The 19,258-nt window shown below is 36.8% G+C and overlaps 1 protein-coding gene and 1 long non-coding RNA gene across 2 annotated transcripts in view; both read left to right on the top strand.

The window, feature by feature from the left end:
* The window catches only part of LOC143225722 (E3 ubiquitin-protein ligase TRIM9-like), a 62,048-nt gene that overhangs the window by 11,195 nt on the left and 31,595 nt on the right, over positions 1–19,258 (top strand). The window lies entirely within an intron of this gene.
* LOC143225723 (uncharacterized) lies at positions 1,039–7,205 on the top strand. Its single transcript, XR_013014002.1, has 3 exons — positions 1,039–1,326; positions 4,252–4,317; positions 6,769–7,205. It is a non-coding gene; the product is annotated as an uncharacterized LOC143225723 (long non-coding RNA).

The raw sequence follows: 19,258 nt of genomic DNA, 5'->3' as shown, positions 1-19,258 counted from the left end.
AAGAAAAACTCGTCATCCCAAATTGTGCTCTAACGTAATTGAACCAGCCTGTGTGGACTTTGACCAAAATAAGACAATTATTTAAAGCTCTAGATACAACTGTGATAACCAACAGTCATAATAGTGATTTTAAAATGAAACTATCACAGATTGTATTTTTAATAATATAATAGAGAACAAGAACTCGTCATCTCAAATTGAGTTCGAAACTAACTGAACCAGACTGCGTGGATTTGAGGCTAAAAAAGAATCTGGCTCATATAAAACCTGACAAGTAGCAACAACCACCCAGTGTAGAAACTAAAGAAATAAGACATCAGCAGATTCTTTGGCTCAGGTAGCCTTTGTCATGTACTGCTTCTTTATTTTTTGTTTACCCATTGTGAGAGATGAATAACAAAACAATTTTTAAAAAGCACGATAATTTATAAATGTATACCTCTCGATTTACATATTTGTGGGCCCAGTATGGCCATGTGATTAGATTGCTCGATCGCAGGCCCGAATTCTCGTCAGCGTCACACCAAACATGTTCGCCCTTTTTAGCCGTGGGGGCGTTATGATGTGACAGTCAATTCCACTATTCGTTGGTAAAAGAGTAGCCCAAGAGTTGGCGATGGGTGGTGATGACTAACTGCCTTTCCTGTTGTCTTACACTGCTAAATTAGGGAAGCTAGCACAGATAACCCTCATGTAGCTTTGCACGAAATCCAAAAAACAAACAAACACAGATTTGTTGGATATACAAGAATATTAAGTTTAAAAGTTATTATTTACTTATTTAGCAATATAATATTTAACTCTTACTTAATTTTCATGACAAGAGTGTTAAAGGTTGGTTATTTTGAAAGCGATAGTCATAACAAAGTTTGTTACGTAACTCTGTACAAGTCGTATGTAATTTAATTCTTGTATTAGTTTTTTATTTTATAGTATTGCTGACATCATCTTAGTCGAGGTTTTTAAATTCTTCTCATTATGTCATATTTCTGTTACCGGAGGACTAGATATTTCTAGGTTTTTCTGCCGCGTGTTATAAGTACGTGCAGATACAGAAAGAAAGTTAAGTTAGTGAAAGTAAAAGTAAGAAAGTGAAATCAGACTACGTGATTGTCAGTTTAGCCATAACGGGCGAATTCGAAAGTGAAAGTTTCTCAGATTGTATTTTAACAACAGAGATAAATGAATTAATTTGTCTTGCCAAAAATTGCTTTAAAGTAATTGAACCAGTCTGTATGAATTTTAGAAAAAAACAAAACAAAGAGAGGATTATTTAAAGCTCTGGATAAAGCTGTGATAACCAACAGAGATATTGATAATTTTCGAGTGAGTATCACAGCCTTGTATTGTCATAACATAGATAGAGGAGAATAACTTGTCAAAGAGTATTTTAAAGTAATTAAACCCACCTCTGTGGACTTTAACGAAAAAGAGACAATTACTTAAAACTCTGGATACAACTGTGGTAATCAATAGTGTAACAAATTTGTATATATACGTTGGACTTGTTTTGAATATAATATTTTAAAACAAGTAGATTGTATGATGTTTGTTTATTGTTGAAATTTGTCGCCAACAAGTTAGTCACCTACTGTAAAGAATTTCGCTCCTATAAAAATCTGAGAAGATTTATGGTTTATTAGGTATTTAATATTGCATGTTCTTATACTTATCCAACAAAAATGCAGTAATCATAAGAATATCGTGGGCTCGAGAGTTAAATCACACCCATGAAAAACGATAATAAATTCTTCCAGCTAAGAATGTTTGAACTTAAGTACCTGGAAGCGCAACTATAGTTATCATAAAACGTATTTATAAGATTCATTGTGATTTAATGCGTCATCATATAATGAATACTACAGTAACAACAGAGAGAACTCAATCACTGTTGAAGTGGGGGAGTGGTTATTTTTAGGCTCCTAGATACTGTAATACTTTGTTTCATGTAACTTGTCAGTTAGTGGAATAATTCAGCAGACAGTGACGGGAATACATAGCGGCACCTCCCACTGTTTAATGCTGGATAAGTTGTATTTTTTTATATCTTCAACCAATTTGGGATTGTTTGATGATCCTAGGGAGGGCAATTAATCTCCCCCGCCCTCTCCAAGGCCCCGACCCAGAGTTACAAGTAATATTTGATGAGTCAGTATTTACTTAGTCGTTACTTTGTGGTAGATGTTTCTTCAGTGTCTCATTACATGTGTGGACACCTACTTAAGCTTTTTTTTATAATTATTTTCGCAGTCGTCAACACATATAAACAACACTACACAGCACGTCGTGAACTTCAGGTTCAAAGTTCAGAGTAACTTGTATAGAGTTGTGAATTTTTTAACCGTCTTCTTTCTCAGATGGATCTTTATTTGGAGTTGGGTGTTATATTTCAGAAATTAAAGACCGTAGGAGCGACATTTATAGTTTGATTTGTGAAATCGATGATAATCTAAAGTAATAGCCTAAATTAACTTGCAAGTTTGACACCGCATTTTAAATCAAATTATTATATTTGTAAATATGTTTGGCGCTTTTATCCAAGAACTATTTCATGTGCTGGTTTTAAGTCACACTTTAAACTAGCGGGGGAATATGATAGATTTTATTCTAATAATAATAACGATTCGTGTGAATAGGATCAAATCTCATTCCCTAACAGAACTACTGATAAGCTACAAGTTTTGCTCTTCGCTCAGTTTCAAAACACGCAACCCTAACAGTACACTTGTTGAATACTTCGGCTGGATAAAGAATAGAAATATATTAACATGTTTTAGTCCAATACTTTGAATAATCACACACCATATGGAATTATATCGAAATATTATTTTTCATTGTTTTATATTGTGAATGGTTAGTTTACGATGTCATGGTTTTCAGAGTATAAACTTCCAGCTAATTTGTTTAGTTAATATTAAATGTAAATTACTATAAAGGTGCACCACACAACATACGTATACATTTTGTAGTTTTCAAAGTATCGACACAGTTTATGATTTCAGATAATCGAAGAACATGTATCTGGCTAGCAGGTATATTGTATTGTCAAAAATCAAATACGTGCTAAATAAAAAATAGACTACAAGCAATACAAAGTATTTTTTTCTATTTGGCAAAAGTGGGTTGCAAAAATTTGTCTCTGGTCTTAAAGTATCATTCACCATTTTTACTCGGCAATGAAAGAAGAATCCTATATAAAATAAAGATAATAATACGTACTTACGGCCTCAGGTAACACTGGTTTTTATAGAGCCTGGCCCGGAGACATGAATAAATATGGACATAAGTGCCCTTCTCAGGTTTTGTACTCTCTGCAATTTGCAGTCTCCATCTAAAACACGATTTTTTTGTTTTTACATATCTGAGATACGTAAAACGGCTTGGTTCTCGGAAGAGGGTGACACTCGAGTGGTTATATGAACGTTTAGCGTAATTCACAATTTTCATCTTTGTTTGAAATATTAACGTTATTTGCGTGGCTGAAAGCGCATGTGTGACACCACTATTATAATAGCTCTGTAAAAGTATGATGCTGTTGCTTCATTATGCTGTGAAAATACACACACGTGTATTAGATTGCATCATCAATGTAACAATATGATGACTGGAGTTAATTCATAGGTCTGTCGTGCTTGTAAGATACAGCATTTCTTAACAATATCACTACGTCCTCGGAGCACCTTTTTACCTAACACCTGGGTTATTGGTAGTCGCTACAATGTGCAGTAAAAACTAATTAGTTTCTTTCCTTACTTTCTGTTTCGTAATAGCTTGTCAGGTACGGTCGCCTGAAAAAAATTGTTTGCATTATTACAAAGTGTCACACATTCACAGGTATCCGTGTTTTTACAATCTACATGAAACGAGGTGTTTCTTTAAAGTGCATGTACCTAGACTAGTGTAAACATTAAGATGGTTATAAAATTCTAGTCGTTTGGTACTTCGGGTAGATCTTGTGTCAATAATATATTTGTGGGGTTTACACACTTGAGTCCTACTGGAAATGATGTATTTGCTCAAATTGTTTCTCAAGGCGTAGAAAAATTAACATGTTACTTCTTAGTTATAACACAGTCCTAATTAGTAACAAAGAAAAATATATCAAAAGCCCAAAATACATAAATTTTGTATTTATAGTTTTTGTAAACTGTAAAGATAGTATGTATTCCTCAGAAACTGAATTATATTTCTTTAGAAATTTTTAGATTCAACAAAAAGTTTGATTTGTATTTTGTTCATGTTCTTCTGAAGAAACATCTGATAAATTGGTAATTCCGAAGAAACGTCTGATGGAGTAATTAATCTCGGCTTGGTATGGTAAGCTTGATTTAAGTTTTTGTTTTATTTTTTTTAAATAACATTATTTTATTTATTTTTTATTTCTTAATTTCCTCACAGCATGTTTAAGGAACGGAACTTAATTTTGCGTCTAAAAGTTCATTTAATATTGACTAAGTACATCACATTATTAATTCGAATAGGTTGTTGCTATGCTTTGTTTGTTTGTTTGTTTTTGAATTTCGCACAAAGCAACTCGAGGGCTATCTCTGCTAGCCGTCCCTAATTTAGCAGTGTAAGACTAGAGGGAAGGCAGCTAGTCATCACCACCCGCCGCCAACTCTTGGGCTACTCTTTTACCAACGAATAGTGGGATTGACCGTTACATTATAACGCCCCCACGGCTGGGAGGGCGAGCATGTTTGGTACGACTCGGGCGCGAACCTGCGACCCTCGGATTACGAAGCACACGCCTTAACGCACTTGGCGATGCCGGGCCTGTTGCTATGCAAGGTGGACTACCAGAAACGTACAATAAAATAGTTTCAGTTCTAAATTATTAAGTGCTCTCCAGTGGCACAGCGATATGTCTCCGGACTTACAACGCTAGAAACCGCGTTTCGATACCCATGGTGAACAGAGCCAAACAGTCATTGGACAACTTTGTAAAATGAAATAAATAATTAACAAATAACTCTCGGTGTGTCAGCGGTAAATCTATGAACTTATTATACAATGCAAAAATCCAGGGTTCGATTCCCCGTAACGGGCAGGGTGTAAATAGCTCCTTATGTAGTTTGCACTAGGAACAAATGAACATAAACTACAGTAACACTGACGAGGCTTCACATGGTTGGTATTAATGATGTATTCCAAAGCATGTTTTGTATGTGTATCGGTGACTGAAAATATGAGCATTGAACTTACCATATCTTACTGTATATTGAGCCAGTTAGTCTTCACCTCGAATGAAAAAAAAAGAATCGAAACATCAAACACGCAGTGCTACCAACACCCACTCATCTGGGTCTACTTTGACGCTCTCACACATTAGTAAAATAATCTCACATTTTGGTCTAACAAGCAGTTTTCTATAATGGCTGGATCTAGGTCAAATTCAACATCACACTGATCCAGCACCAGACTGCATCATTTGCTTAAATGAATAAAAAAATTCTGGGTCATCCTACTTTCCTGTCTCCAAAGCAATGTCCCTCAGCCCTCGCAGCACTTTACGGGTACTAAACTTTTACTTTATGTAAAGTCTTACTCGTATTCTTAAAAGTTGGCAGTCCTGTATATTATATTTGAATGACAAATCAGTATTTTGTTTGTATTTTCGACGCCTTGTAAATGATTCTTTTCTACTCCTTCAGTTAACAACTGCGTCCGTCACATGCATTTACTCCCAGCCTTCTTGAAAAATAAAGTTTAATGTTGGTAAATAAACAAATATCACAGTTTTCGTAACCCGTTTATGGTGAATTTTCAAAATCTGAAAGATTTGTTTTCATTTTTATGGATAAATTAGTTATAAATGAATATATAGTTTGAAATGTTGGAACAAAGCAATTTGTTTAACTTCAGTTTAACACTTTCATTTTTTTATGATTTTATTAAAGTAGGGCGTGGCTCATTAATAAGCATAACATGCTGGGGATCAAAAGGTTCGAGTTGTGTACTGACGTTGAGACGCAAGCTCCGCACTGTTCTCTAAAGGGGCATTTTAATCGCGATAGTCAATTCTGCTATTCGACTAAGAATGTTAATTGATGCTGCTGACTGGTTGCCTTTTCTCTGGTCAACAGTTCTAAGTTATAAATGACTATGCTTGAGCTTTCCAAATAAACAAAATAATAGGAATTTAGATGGAGACAAATCGATAGTCGACATTAAAATGTAGGTTACCCGGAAGTAAACATCGGGGGTGCTCGAAGATAAAACTTCGTTCTCATACTTTGTTAAATATGAAGTAATTTTATCCTTTTATAAGTGCAAGAACCAAGCGAAAATAGCTACTAATTCCATCCTTCTATAACTATGGGGAACATAGGTATTTCAACGATTGTACAGAATGCTGTTCTTGTAATAAGAAACAATTTTGTATTAATTCGACCTTCTCGTATTTTGGCGTCATAATCCGTCGCATATTTGAAATTAAGAAAATCTGCGAAACATCCAAAGATGAAAGATTTTTCGGACACCCTGTAGTGTAAAATATATCATATATATTCGACCTATTTTATTACATTTCTGTGTAGTTGACATTTTCACTAATCAAATGACGCAAAGTCGTAAACGTATTCTAATCTTTTTTTTTTTTTTTACAAGAAGGTTATACGTAAACCTTGGTTCCAAAGTCTCAAGCATACCATGTCCCCCACAATCTAAACTCTAGAGTGACATATATTTATTAGATTATTAATTATTTCGTTTCCTCATTGTCATAACAGCAACACATTACTCAGTATGTCTAATATTTTATTATAGCCACTTCATCCCTAAGTTCTTTTGTTAGATGACATCTTGTACCTGTAAGGATATTTCAATGTATTTAAGCCTGGAGTAAAACTACTTAGACCTGAAATATGCGATGCAGTCAGAAATGTAACGACAGCTGCATTTGATAGCTGACCAATGCTGTCGAGGAACACAGACCACAAGATAACGCTGTCCGCTGGATAAAGGAAGTAAGCTGGTGTTTGGAATCCAGATGTTTGATTTCTATCAGTTTCGCTCCCAGTTTAGCTAAAGGAGACCTCTTTCCAAGTTTGTCCAACAACTTAGTATTGAGTTAATCCATCTCATGGACAGGAAAACTTCAGTAATAACAGTCACATAAGGCTGAGCGAGGACTGACTCTCATAACACGTGGGCACGCGCTCAGTTTTCACCATTTTAATGTTTATGTTGAATAAAGATTTAATTCACTTTGTTTGAAATGTCCAACATTGACTTATTTCCACTAGTTTCACATAAAATACGAAAATTCAGTCGGAATACTCGTTTCACTATCACATAAAAAATTAACTTAAATCGCTGGGTCGAACCTGCTGTTATTGCCTTGTCAGGAATTTAGTTTTAACTAAAAAGACACATCTGTTCGAAAAAGAAAAGTAGTAATTTTAATTGTTAACAAAGTATCTTACCAAAATCGCTGGTAAATTACCTTTTTAGCTTAGTTGGCAGTGCCTGTGTCAGAGATATCGAGTTCAATTCAAAACCTGAGGAAATTTGCAAGTTGTTCAATTTCTAAAAGATTTCTATCAATATTTGTATAGTAAGTATATCACCGTTAAAGTGTACCGGGCATCAATAAAGTAACTTATGAAACTTAAAACCCAGAAACTAATAATTGTCCGTTGGTAAACCATGCAGAAGAAGGACAACTTTGTTGCAGAATAATGTGGTCAGTAGCAAGAAAATTCCAAAGTATTATCTTACCTGTGTTACTTTATCTATCACAGAATGTTGAGATTCTTGATATCGTGCGGTAGTCACATCAAACCATATTACAAGTTAAAATTCTATATTCTGAAGGACACCATGGGTGACCAAGTAGTTGGATGAATAATGGACATCACACTTTGGTACACTTGTACTAACTCATATGGACCAAGAATCTAATCTTAACAGCACAGTTTGCAGGATTGTTCTAAGTATGGTGAGAATGTCTGCTTTATCATATTGTCCTCAGTTTGAGGATGTGATTTATTGGTTGGTGACACTGTCAAGCATATTATTTCTAAGTTGTTTGACCCTCATACAATGTTATACAACTGGATAACATAGTGGACAACAATGGACTATTTGTTCTTTAAACTTCCTTATGTTTAGGGGAGATGTACAGCCCTCACTGAGACTGACGTCATCTGTCCTCTACAAGATGCTGCAGCGTCTACAGAAGTATGTGAAATTGTTGCATTCTGCAATAGCAGATGTGCATGAAATTGGTTTTCAAGAAATGGGTAATAAATAAATCAGCTGTTCATGAAAAAAAATTTTTCACCACAAAACGTACGAGATAATGAAATGAAAGGTCAGCGTCTTTGGCCAGGTATGTTTGTGATAAACTTGCTTGTTCGTTCAAAATGAAAGTAAACACGGTGCACCTGTCATTTATGGGTAGTTTAAATTGAAAAGTGTGTTTGGTTGGTATAGACTGAACTATTTTTGTAGCTTTGCTCATATTACTATGTGTTTTTATCAATACTTCATTTCTGAATAAGGTAGTAATTATACAGTGACGTCGTGTTGAATACATTCAGTTATAGGCTTATAACATTGGTGAAGTCAAATTGATTTCACTTGAATGAATGTATTCAGATTATGTTAAACTCGAAGGCAGATTGGAATTGTAAAGAGACAGTTTACCGAATCCTTACGCTGCTGTTTATGAAGTACGAGTTCAATGACCAGTATTGAGTTTTCTTGCAGTAATACTCGAATTCGTCTTACGTGAGATGGCTGAAGCCACAGACCTGTGACAACGCAGTCAGGGAGCTAGCGGAGGTAACTGCACGTGCATTGTTGCATATGAAGCTAGTGAACCGAGCATGGCCAGGTGGTTAGGGTACTACACTCGCAAATAGAGGGTCATGGGTTCGAATCCCCGTCACACCGAACACGGTCGCCCTTTCAATCGTGGGCATTATAATGTGTCGATCACTCCCACTATTCGTGGTTAAAAGAATAGCCCAAGAGTTGGCTGTGGGTGATGACTAGCTGGTTTCCATCTAGCTTTACTCTGCTAAAGAAAGGACGGCTAGCGCAGATAGACCTCGTGTAACTTTGAGCCAAATTTAAAACAAACCAACATGAAGCTAATGAATAACATGTGCACTATTGTGTAGGAAAAGTGTTTGACATCGCAGTGGCGAGTGCATTCATTATGAATGACGTAAAACACGACACATGCACTACATTCATGTCAAGAGAAAGGACTGAGTTGTGGTGTGATTAATTTTATTAACTTCTTAACACATCAGAACCAATGTAAGAATTTTTAACACCATAGTGTTTGAGTTAACACCATTTGTTATTATTATTATTCGTAGTTTGTTTTTTTTCAATTACCTTGAGCATTATACATGGAGGGTTCTTCCAATGGTTTCACTCCCTCTCTTTTACCAAGTTCACATTCGACAGTTTCAGAACCTGCAGATTTTATCTTTCACTGTTTCATTTTTGTTGTTAAGTTGTTTATCTCTCTTCCAAAAATAAAATAGACTGGGTTGCATAACATTGAACAAGAAACAGAAGTTCTGTACAATTATGCAGCTGTATAATTTGTGACTATTTTAATAAGGATTTACCTTTTGCACTGTCTTTGTTGTATGCCAACCAACAGGAGGTCCGAAATCGCGTATTTATTATCTTAACAGTGACAAACATGACCCCCATACGTTTTTTTGAAAAACGTATTAACGTTTCTTGTGAGTGATTATATGCAATTACAAATTTTCTTTCCAGTTTAGTATCTTAATTAACTGTGATACGTCACTTCTTTAACTAATTATATCACCTTTCTATACTATTGTGATAAAAACAAGATAAACTGTTACATTTAAGTAACGTATTAGTGGTTAATTTACGTTCGTACTCTGTAATTACTGTCCACGCCTACGTGCGTTGAAGGATTTTAAAGACGGAAACTGACAATGTATATAAATAACGACCTACAGGTTTTAATGCACCACTTTGTTGATAAAAAAGCGTTGATTGAGAACTCCTGTAAACGTTTACAGGGGTTGAACCAGAAGAAAACGAGTCCAGTTTGTTTGTAGTTAAACGCGAAGCTGCACAACGGGCTATCTATGCTCTGCCTACCACGAGTATCGAAACCAGATTTCTAGCGTTGTAAGTCCGAAGACATACAGCTGTGCCACTGGGAGACAACAATTGGGGTCTTGCCTCATGTGAAGGGAGAGGATTTAAACCTTTAACAAATAAAACATAACCATTGTAACGTCTGTAACGTACTAATAAATCATAAATGTTACAAAATCACCATTGTAACATCTGTTACGTACTAATAAAACATAAATGTTGCAACATAACCCTTGTAACCTTTGTTACGTTCATATATCTAAGGCCCGGCATGGCCAAGCGTGTTAAGGCGTTCGACTCGTAATCTGAGGGTCGCGGGTTCGAATCCTGGTCGCACCAAACATGCTCGCCCTCCCAGCCGTTGGGGCGTTATTATGTGACGGTCAATCCCACTATTCGTTGGTAAAAGAGTAGCCCAAGAGATGGCGGTGGGTGATGATGACTAGCTGCCTTTCCTCTAGTTTTACACTGCTAAATTAGGGACGGCTAGCACAGATAGCCCTCGAGTAGCTTTGTGCGAATTTCAAAACAAACAAACGTATGTCTAATAACATAACGTATGTGGCAGAAACAATGAGTTTAACTGGATGAATTATAAAAAAAAAAAAAAAAAAAAAAAAATATTCAAAGGTGGAATTTCCTGTACATTTCTTGCCTGAATGATTTTTCAAAAAAATATATCATTTATGTTACATGTATCGTGTGTATGAAATAAAATTCTTAAGTTAGTTTGAAATTTATAGCTACGTTTAAATATTTTTTTCGACATTGATTCTTGTATGTGGCACAATATCTGTGGACTTGTACTGCTAGAAACCGGATTTCGATATTTGTGGTGGGCAGAACACAGATAGACCTTTGTGTAGCTTTGCGCTTAATAACAAACAAGAACAATTCTGTACGTAGTGGTAGGTTCTGTAACTTCAATTTAACTCCTATAGGATCTGTAGATCATTCTAGTGTTTGTCGAGCGCGGCGCGACATTAAGAGGAGAAGAGGATCTAGTGGTTGAGGGTCCAACCTCAACACTCCAGTTTGGCCTTGAATTTCTGTAGACGGGAGGCTCTAGGGTCAATTGGCTGATCCTCCAGTACTAGGATGAACTGAGTAATAGTATTGGACGTTTTCAACGGGTGTTGTAGACATTGTGCCTCAAGTTGGTATTTAGGTATGGTGCTCATGGAACCCTGTTGTTGCTGCAGTATCTTTATTTTGTATTGTAATGCATCCAATCATAGGACTCCATGGTGGGTGGAGTCAGTGGGCACTGAATTTTTCTCCTTCATTGTGGATCCCCCAAATTATCAAAAAAAAAGGAAAACCAGCTAATTGTTAAAGGATCACGTCTTGAAATCTCTGAACAGAAGTCTCCACCCTATTCCGCACCTTTACCTCCTTTTCTCATCATGCATTCTTTGTCAGACAAATCTTTAGAGAAAATGTTTCTCTTTTTTTATTCAGTAGGGGTTGGAGGGGTTTGCTGGCTCTCCAAAGTTAGTGAAGATACTACTTTCTGTGGACATCTTGGTGGAAACATCTATCACAGAACACAGTGACCTCCTGTTGAATTTAAAGGTCATTGAGGTTATTTCCCATGCTATTATGAATTTATCACGAGAAGTTATTGTTATTACGGATTTGAAGAACGTCCCGTGTAGAAGATCCCCGCTGGTTTCTCTAACCAAGGAGTTTTTGCAGTTTGACACATCTCCCTTACGAAGAGGGAATTATGATGACTATCAGTGTTCTTATTTTGATGTTTATATTACCGCGCCCACATGCTATTGTCAAGGCAGGTTATTTGAATTGTAAACTATATATTCCCAACCCTCTTAGATGTTTCTAGTGTCAATGGTTTAGTCATTCGAAGGCATTTTGTTGGGATTCTGTGACGTATGCTCATTGTGGTGGTAAAGACCATAACACCTAGGAGTGCAAATTGGTACCTTACTGTGTTAATTGTAGTAGTTTCCACCTCTTTTATTATCTATTTTGTTCTAAATTGGTGGATGAAAAAGAGTTACATTATGTAAAAATGGTTAACAACACTATTTAACCAGAGGCTCGAAAAATTGTTGTCCTTGACTATCATGGACATGTTGCTGGATTTGTTCCGCTACTACAGTGGGTATGCAGAAAGTGCTTTCTGTGCCTCCACTATTCTATTTTATATCAGGTGAGGAGTGTTTTGGATAATCAATTTAACATGTCGATCTTTACTGCTGTCCCTGTCCACACCACTTTTTCTAGTGACTGCCTGAGTCCACTTCCTTCGGCCTCAGGGTCCATTTTCTTCAGCCCTGAGCTACAGAATGATTATTCATTTACACCCTCGGTCGATGGAATATAGGTCTACTGACAGACCTGCCCATTTGATCCAGAGCAGGATTCTTGGAGGTCGACAGATCTCCTTATAATAAAAAATGGCGTGGTAAAAAACAAAAGGTTTCTTTGTTCAGTTCTCTTCCACATAGGTAAAAATTGCCACTTTGATACAGTGGAACTGTCGAGGTTACCATTCTAATCTGGATGACATTAAGGCCATTATTGATTCTTATCATTTCATCCTTTGTATATTTTTTTACAGAAGACATTCTTACAACCTGCTGATATGGTCACCTTTCAGCAATTTTTTTTGTACTGGACTTACAGGTTGTATAATTGCCGTGTAAATAGATGGGTGGCGCTGCTGGTTGACCAGTGTGTACTGTTCTTGTCTGCCAGTCATTACACTCTTGGGGTGTGTCCATCCGTGTTTCCTTAGGTCGAATCATCACTATTTGATCTCTCCACCTGCCTCAATTCGACTTTGAACAGTTTCCATCTCTCTAGGAGACTTTAGTAGACACAATTTCCCCTGGGGTGGTCCTGATATTGGTGGAAGGGGCTATTTCATAGAGCATATGCTCTTGAATCACAATCTTTCTCTCTTCAGTACTAGTTCTTATAATTATATTCATGCACCTAGTCAATATCTTACGAACATCCATTTGTCTATCTGTACCCCTTCACTTTTCTCTTACTTTTCTTGGAAGGTTGACAGTGAGCTACAGCAGGGTGACCATTTTCCTTACGTTTCAAGAGAGATATTGGATGCAGTCGATACACCCGACCCGAGTGCCATAGTGAAAGTTGGACCAGGCCAACTGACTCTCTTTCACCTCTCTCTTGGAACTTGCTCCTACTGCCGTTAGTGTAACATATATTAATGACTACATGGAAGCATTGACTGACTGCATTGTTCAATCAGCTTTTCGTTCTATACCTAGAACCTCGACATTTTTCGCATGGTATCGTCATTCATGATAGTCTTTATCCTGCCAGCAGGCACAGAAATAGGCGTGGAATACCTTTTGCAGGTGCCTCACTCTTTTGAACTGCATTTATTTCCATCAGGCCCTTGCCCATACTTAACAAGTCAGACGTTAAAGCCAAAAGAAATCTACGATTAAGTTCACAACTAGCATTTCTTCTACCACCAGTTCCAAAGTCATATGGGAAGAGATTTGGAAGGTTAATGGGAGGTATTCTCACCATCCCCTTTCCATCTTGCTCTCCAATTGCCAGGAAATTGCTGGAGTGCCATCTCTAATACTCTCGATGAGAACTTTGCTTATCTTTCTAGCACTTCTGTTTCTTTCCTAGCTTTCCTGGCCATCAAGTCTCGGGCAGATCGACTGCCTCTTTCCTTTCCAAATTGTTCGTCTCTATGGTTATTATTGCATCTTTATACTGGTGGATTACAAGCTCGCTCTTCATTGGTTTGACAGTACATTGGTTGGACTTGATGTTATTCTGAGATGTTGCACCATCTGTTATCTGCCTATCGTGGTATTCGTTTAGTTGTTTTAAACCAGATTTAGCAGGAGAATGTTTTTCTGGTGTTTGGGGAGGATCCCAAGATTTCTTCTGATTATCGTCCAGTCGCTTTGACTAGCTGTCTCTGTAAGGTTTTAGAGAAGATGGTCCTTGATCGAATCAAACAGCTTTCTCTTGGTCAGTGTGGACCCACCTGATTTGACATGAAACACGATAAGGGAGGTATTCCTCAATGGAAAACATTTTGTTTCCATGTTCTTTGACCATTATAAGGTTTACATTATCCATTTTAATTAAAAACATTTTATTGAACAGGCGATTCTGAAACTGCGTGGGTTCGTCTCTTTCCCATTCTTTTACAGAAGAACTTGAAGTCCCTCAGGGATGTGTTTGAGTGTCACACTTTTTCGGTATCAAGATTAGTGCTATCACTACACGACTTACTCCCATTATTGCAAATGCACTGTATCAACAATTTCAACATCTCGCGTCAGTCGTCACACGTGAGGTTTATTGAGCAACAGTTTCAGACTGCCCTTAATCACTTCTTGATGTGGAACACTGCAAATAAATAGTTTTATCTTTTCTTTTCCCAAATCTTTTGCGTGCATTTTTGCTATTAACAGAGTCTACACCCCGATCCCGAGCTTCGTCTCAGTAATATTGTTTTTCCATTTGCCCTGAGACAAAGTTCTTATGGCTTATCTTTGACAACAAGCTTACTTTCATACATAAAGTAACAATGTATCAGGTGTAAAGGGCACTGAACATCCTCCATATCCTATCTTCCACCCCTTGGGAAGTAGATCAATGTTCTATGTTCAGGATTTATTGTGCCCTTATTTGATCCAAACTGGACTATGGGCTTCTGATCTATGGTCTGTCAGGACCTCGGCCTTAAAGATGCTGCACCATATTCACTCTCTGGGGTTATGGTTTTTCACAGGGACTTTCTCGTTTTTTGAAACCAGAGTTTGTACACCAAGTCCTATAAACCTCCTCTACACCTCTGTCATTTGCAACTTTCTTTATAATATGTTATCGAGCTTCAGTCCTTACCACAGCATCCCACCTGAGGCTGTGTCTTTCTTCCTCAAAGGGCCATGCTTTTTCAGAATAGACAGTCTGCAATTCTTTCTTTTGGCCTTTATATCCAGGTGCAACTGGATAATTTGGGTCTTGCATTGAATGATGTTGCTGTCCCCAGTGATCATACAATTCTATCATGGCTTATTATTATCCTAAGATGTGACTTTTCCCTGAGTCATCTGAAGAAGGTTCATACTCCCGATTGAAAGTATTATCTTCTCTTTACTGAATATCGTTATAACAATTCTTCCACTCCCATTTATACAGATGATTTGAAAACAGGTGACTATGTAGGTTTTGCCATTGTTTGCTGTGGCTAGCAGAATTCCTTCTACAGTTTCTGTCTTCAGTGTCGAGTTGTATGCCATTTCTCTTGCTCTGGATCTTATAGAAGATATGCAGTACACTGATTGTACTATTTATACCTACTCTTGTAGCTCTCTACTGGCCCATGAATTTCTTTAGTTCTCATTCAGTTTTCGTCGATATTCAACAAGAACTGATCCATTTTTCTCTTTTTTCAACTAGTACCCAGTTTTTCTAGATACTTGGCCACGTTGGTATTCGCGGAAACGAGCTCGCTGATACCGTTTGACAGTCGACTTGGAGTGAGCGACGTCATGACAAGCTTTTTCAGATCAAACCATTTGTTGTTCTTTGACAGTCCCCTGCTGGTACAGCGGTAAGTCCACGGATTTACAATGCTAATATAAGGGGTTGGATTCCTCTCGGTGAACTCAGCAGATAGCCCGATGTGGCTTTGCTATTAGAAAAACACACTGTTCTTTGACTATCTTATTTCCGTAAGAATCGGTAAGACGAAATTGCCCTACCTAGGCTACGTATTGGTTTCAGTTTTTAACTGATCGTTTTTTTTTTTTTTATGTGGAACTGATCCACCAATGTGTAGCCTTTGTGACGCTTAAGCCACGGTAGCTCACATTTTACTGTCGTGCCATGGTTGCGAAGGCACCATTTTAGACACGATTTTTCTACGGGTTTAGCCCTGACAATGAATGGTATCATTGGTGATGGTGACATTGTCCATCTTGGTTGTCTTTTTACGAAACATTGGTCTTTTTAATTCTGTTTAAATAGTTTATCTGAATGTTTGGTATTGTTTAATGTTAACTCGATTTATTTTTACATTTTATAACAATTTTACTTTTACGATTTTTATTGGTTCTTTGGCCCAGATAGGCTAGTTAATTTCTGCCATGTTATTTTTAGCCGCCGCATGGCAGTGAGCTTATAGAATTACTCTGGAGCTTTTAAGTACAAACTTTTAGGTCGTACTTCTGTCATTAGTTTACCTATTTGAGATCTAGTAACAGTTTTAGACTCGGGCGTTCAAATCCTTTAGATTGATGTGTTTGTCCACGCCCAAATACTGATAGATTAATTTTCTCTAATTGTGCTTTAAATAATATCAGTTTAAGAGTAGGCTGGTAGAGGTAGAAATGAGTAATAAAATCGAATCCATTATACACGCGTCCCACGTTTGGTTTGTTTGAATTCGTGCAAAGCTACACGAGGGATATATACGCTAGCCGTCCCTACCTTAGCAGCATAAGACTAGAGGGAAGTCATCACCACTCACTGCCAACTCTTGGGCTACTCTCTTACCAATGAATAGTGGGATTGACTGTTACGTTATAACACCTCTATGGCTGAAATGGCGCGCATGTCTGGTGGGGCAGGAATTCGAAACCGAGACCCTCAGACTGCTACCCAAGCGCTCGACCACCTGGCCATGCCGAGCTCAAACTTGTAAGGAAATGCAAAAACTTTATACCTTGAATAAATCACTAACATTATGTTGATGTTTTTTGCAACAAATTCAGGAAATGATTTGTTTTCATTTCTCCATTTCTCCGATCATATTAGAATATCTTTGGTCATTCCTGGGTTTCTCTGGTCTAATGGTCTAATACAGATTCGTGCCTATCACAAATTAAGGAGTGTAATGGAATGTAAACAAGGTAAAATAAAGTACAGAATACCGTAGGTGACGTATCTCAATTAATAATAAGTTTGCACGTTTCTTGCTTCCCCCCCCCCGAAATCTACTGGTCTCTGGATTCAGCATCGAACATGCTATCTGCGCTAGCCGTCCCTAATTTAGCAGTGTAAGACTAGAGGGAAGGCAGCTAGTCATCACCACCCACCGCCATCTCTTGGGCTACTCTTTTACCAATGAATAGTGGGATTGACCGAAACATTGTAACGTCCCCACAGCTGAAAGGACGAGCATGTTTGGTGCGAGCAGGATTCGAACCCGCGACCCTCGGATTACGAGTCGAACGCCTTAATCCACCTGGCCATGCCGGGCCTGATTTATTTGCCCGGCATGATCGTGAGTTCGAATCTCCGTCACACCAAACATGCTTGCCCTTTTAGCCGTGAGGGCGTTATAATGTAAGAATTAATCCCACTATTTGTTAGTAAAAAGTCAACCGTGAGTTGGCAGTGGGTGGTGAGGATAGTTGCCTTCTCTCTAGTCTTACACTGCTAAATTAGGGATGGCTAACGCGGATAGCTCTCGTATAGCTTTGCGTCAAATTAAAAAACTAAACCGTACTGATTTGTTAGTTTATATAAGAGGTATTACTGCTAGTACCACTTTATATGAGAAGTATTATTGTTATTACTAATTTGTATTAGAAGCATTATTGCTATTAATGATTTATTATAAACATTTTTACCATCATAGATTTATTAAAACTATTTTTGCAGTTACAAATTTATTAGATATAGAAGGCTAAACTAACTGTCCTTTGTCTTAGTCATGAACCTAAAAAAATGAGGGTGGATACTATGATTAATAATATAATAATTCTAACTTTCACACAATTTATTTATAACATAATTATAACAGTATTCATTATCACTTTGAGTAATCTTTAAAATTCGCTATGTGTATGCTTAAAACATGGTATACACTATGCGATAGTCAAGATGACTGTAGGCTGAGGTGTGGCATTAGAGGCGTTTTCTGTTATTCGCTTTTAACGCCAAGATATTATAGTCTATTCACAGTGTTTCATATGATTAATTAATTGAGGGTAATAAATCGCAGGAGTGTCTTATGTGCTGAATTTGAAAAGTCACGAACCAGAGTATGAAGTGTATATGACTCAAGAAACGATTCTTCATATCAATCTCAATTTATGTATTATTACGATAATGGCGGCTGTTTTTTTCATTGCATACCTTCATAGAGAGTGCTAGCGCATATTTTGAGATACGCAAGGCGTTTATTAACCTTCCTTCTACACAAAAAATTGAAAAGTATTTTATTTTTTGTGTAAGGAAGAAGTGGTCAAAGATAATAATTGCTCCATAACAGCAACATTGTGGGATGAAGGGGTTGTGAATCTCTACCAACATGCTCCTTCTTCCAAACTCATCTTCACAAAGGTTGATTGAGATTAGACAAACGATTTAGGAGTAGTTAGATAGCGGAGAAACAGACACAGTTTTTTGTGATATATATGTATACATATATATATTAAACGTATTGTTGCTATTACTGATTTATAAAGGTGGTGTTGCCTATCGAATGCATGATCTCAAAGAGATAGGCAGAAACCCGAGTTAGATTTATAAACTAAACTGTTTTATATATACTTTATAAAGTTTATATATAAACTTTTATATATTCTTTCAATTAAGTTCATCAATTTTGCAAGTAGTTTTTGGCTACATTTAAGTGAAAAATCAAACAAACGATGATTATATTTAACCCTTATTATTTTCTTTGGTAATAAGATTTATACTACACACATTTTTCAAAACCGTTTTAGTGTGTCACTCTCCCTCTTTCCTTTTTGTGTGTTTCTTTATATTTAGAAGCCCTTAAAAGAGAGTGGTGCTTCTTAATATGACTTTAATAAACATTATCTGAACAAAGGTTTAGGCCTACAACGTGTGTAAAGTTAGTGTTTCCTACATTTTATTGCCATTGTATCTTGTGATTTTTTGTTTTGAATTTCTTAAATTTTGTCTTGCATCTCCTTGCGTTTTTATTATACATATATTTTTTATTTGTATACATTACTTCTTAACATTGTATGACTTCATAGGCATGTGAAGAGCCAAACAACAAGGAGCTTTAATATGTTCCATTTCTCCAGTGACTAATAAACAAGTTAAATAGTATAATTCTCTCGTTATCCTGTGTGTACTTGTCGAATAGACGTATACTTAACAGACAGTTTTGAGTTTTATGTTGTATTTACAC

Source organism: Tachypleus tridentatus, chromosome 9 (assembly GCF_004210375.1).
Source record: "Tachypleus tridentatus isolate NWPU-2018 chromosome 9, ASM421037v1, whole genome shotgun sequence".
NCBI classification, from domain to species: domain Eukaryota; kingdom Metazoa; phylum Arthropoda; class Merostomata; order Xiphosura; family Limulidae; genus Tachypleus; species Tachypleus tridentatus.
This window is presented reverse-complemented; position numbering and strand designations above follow the sequence as displayed.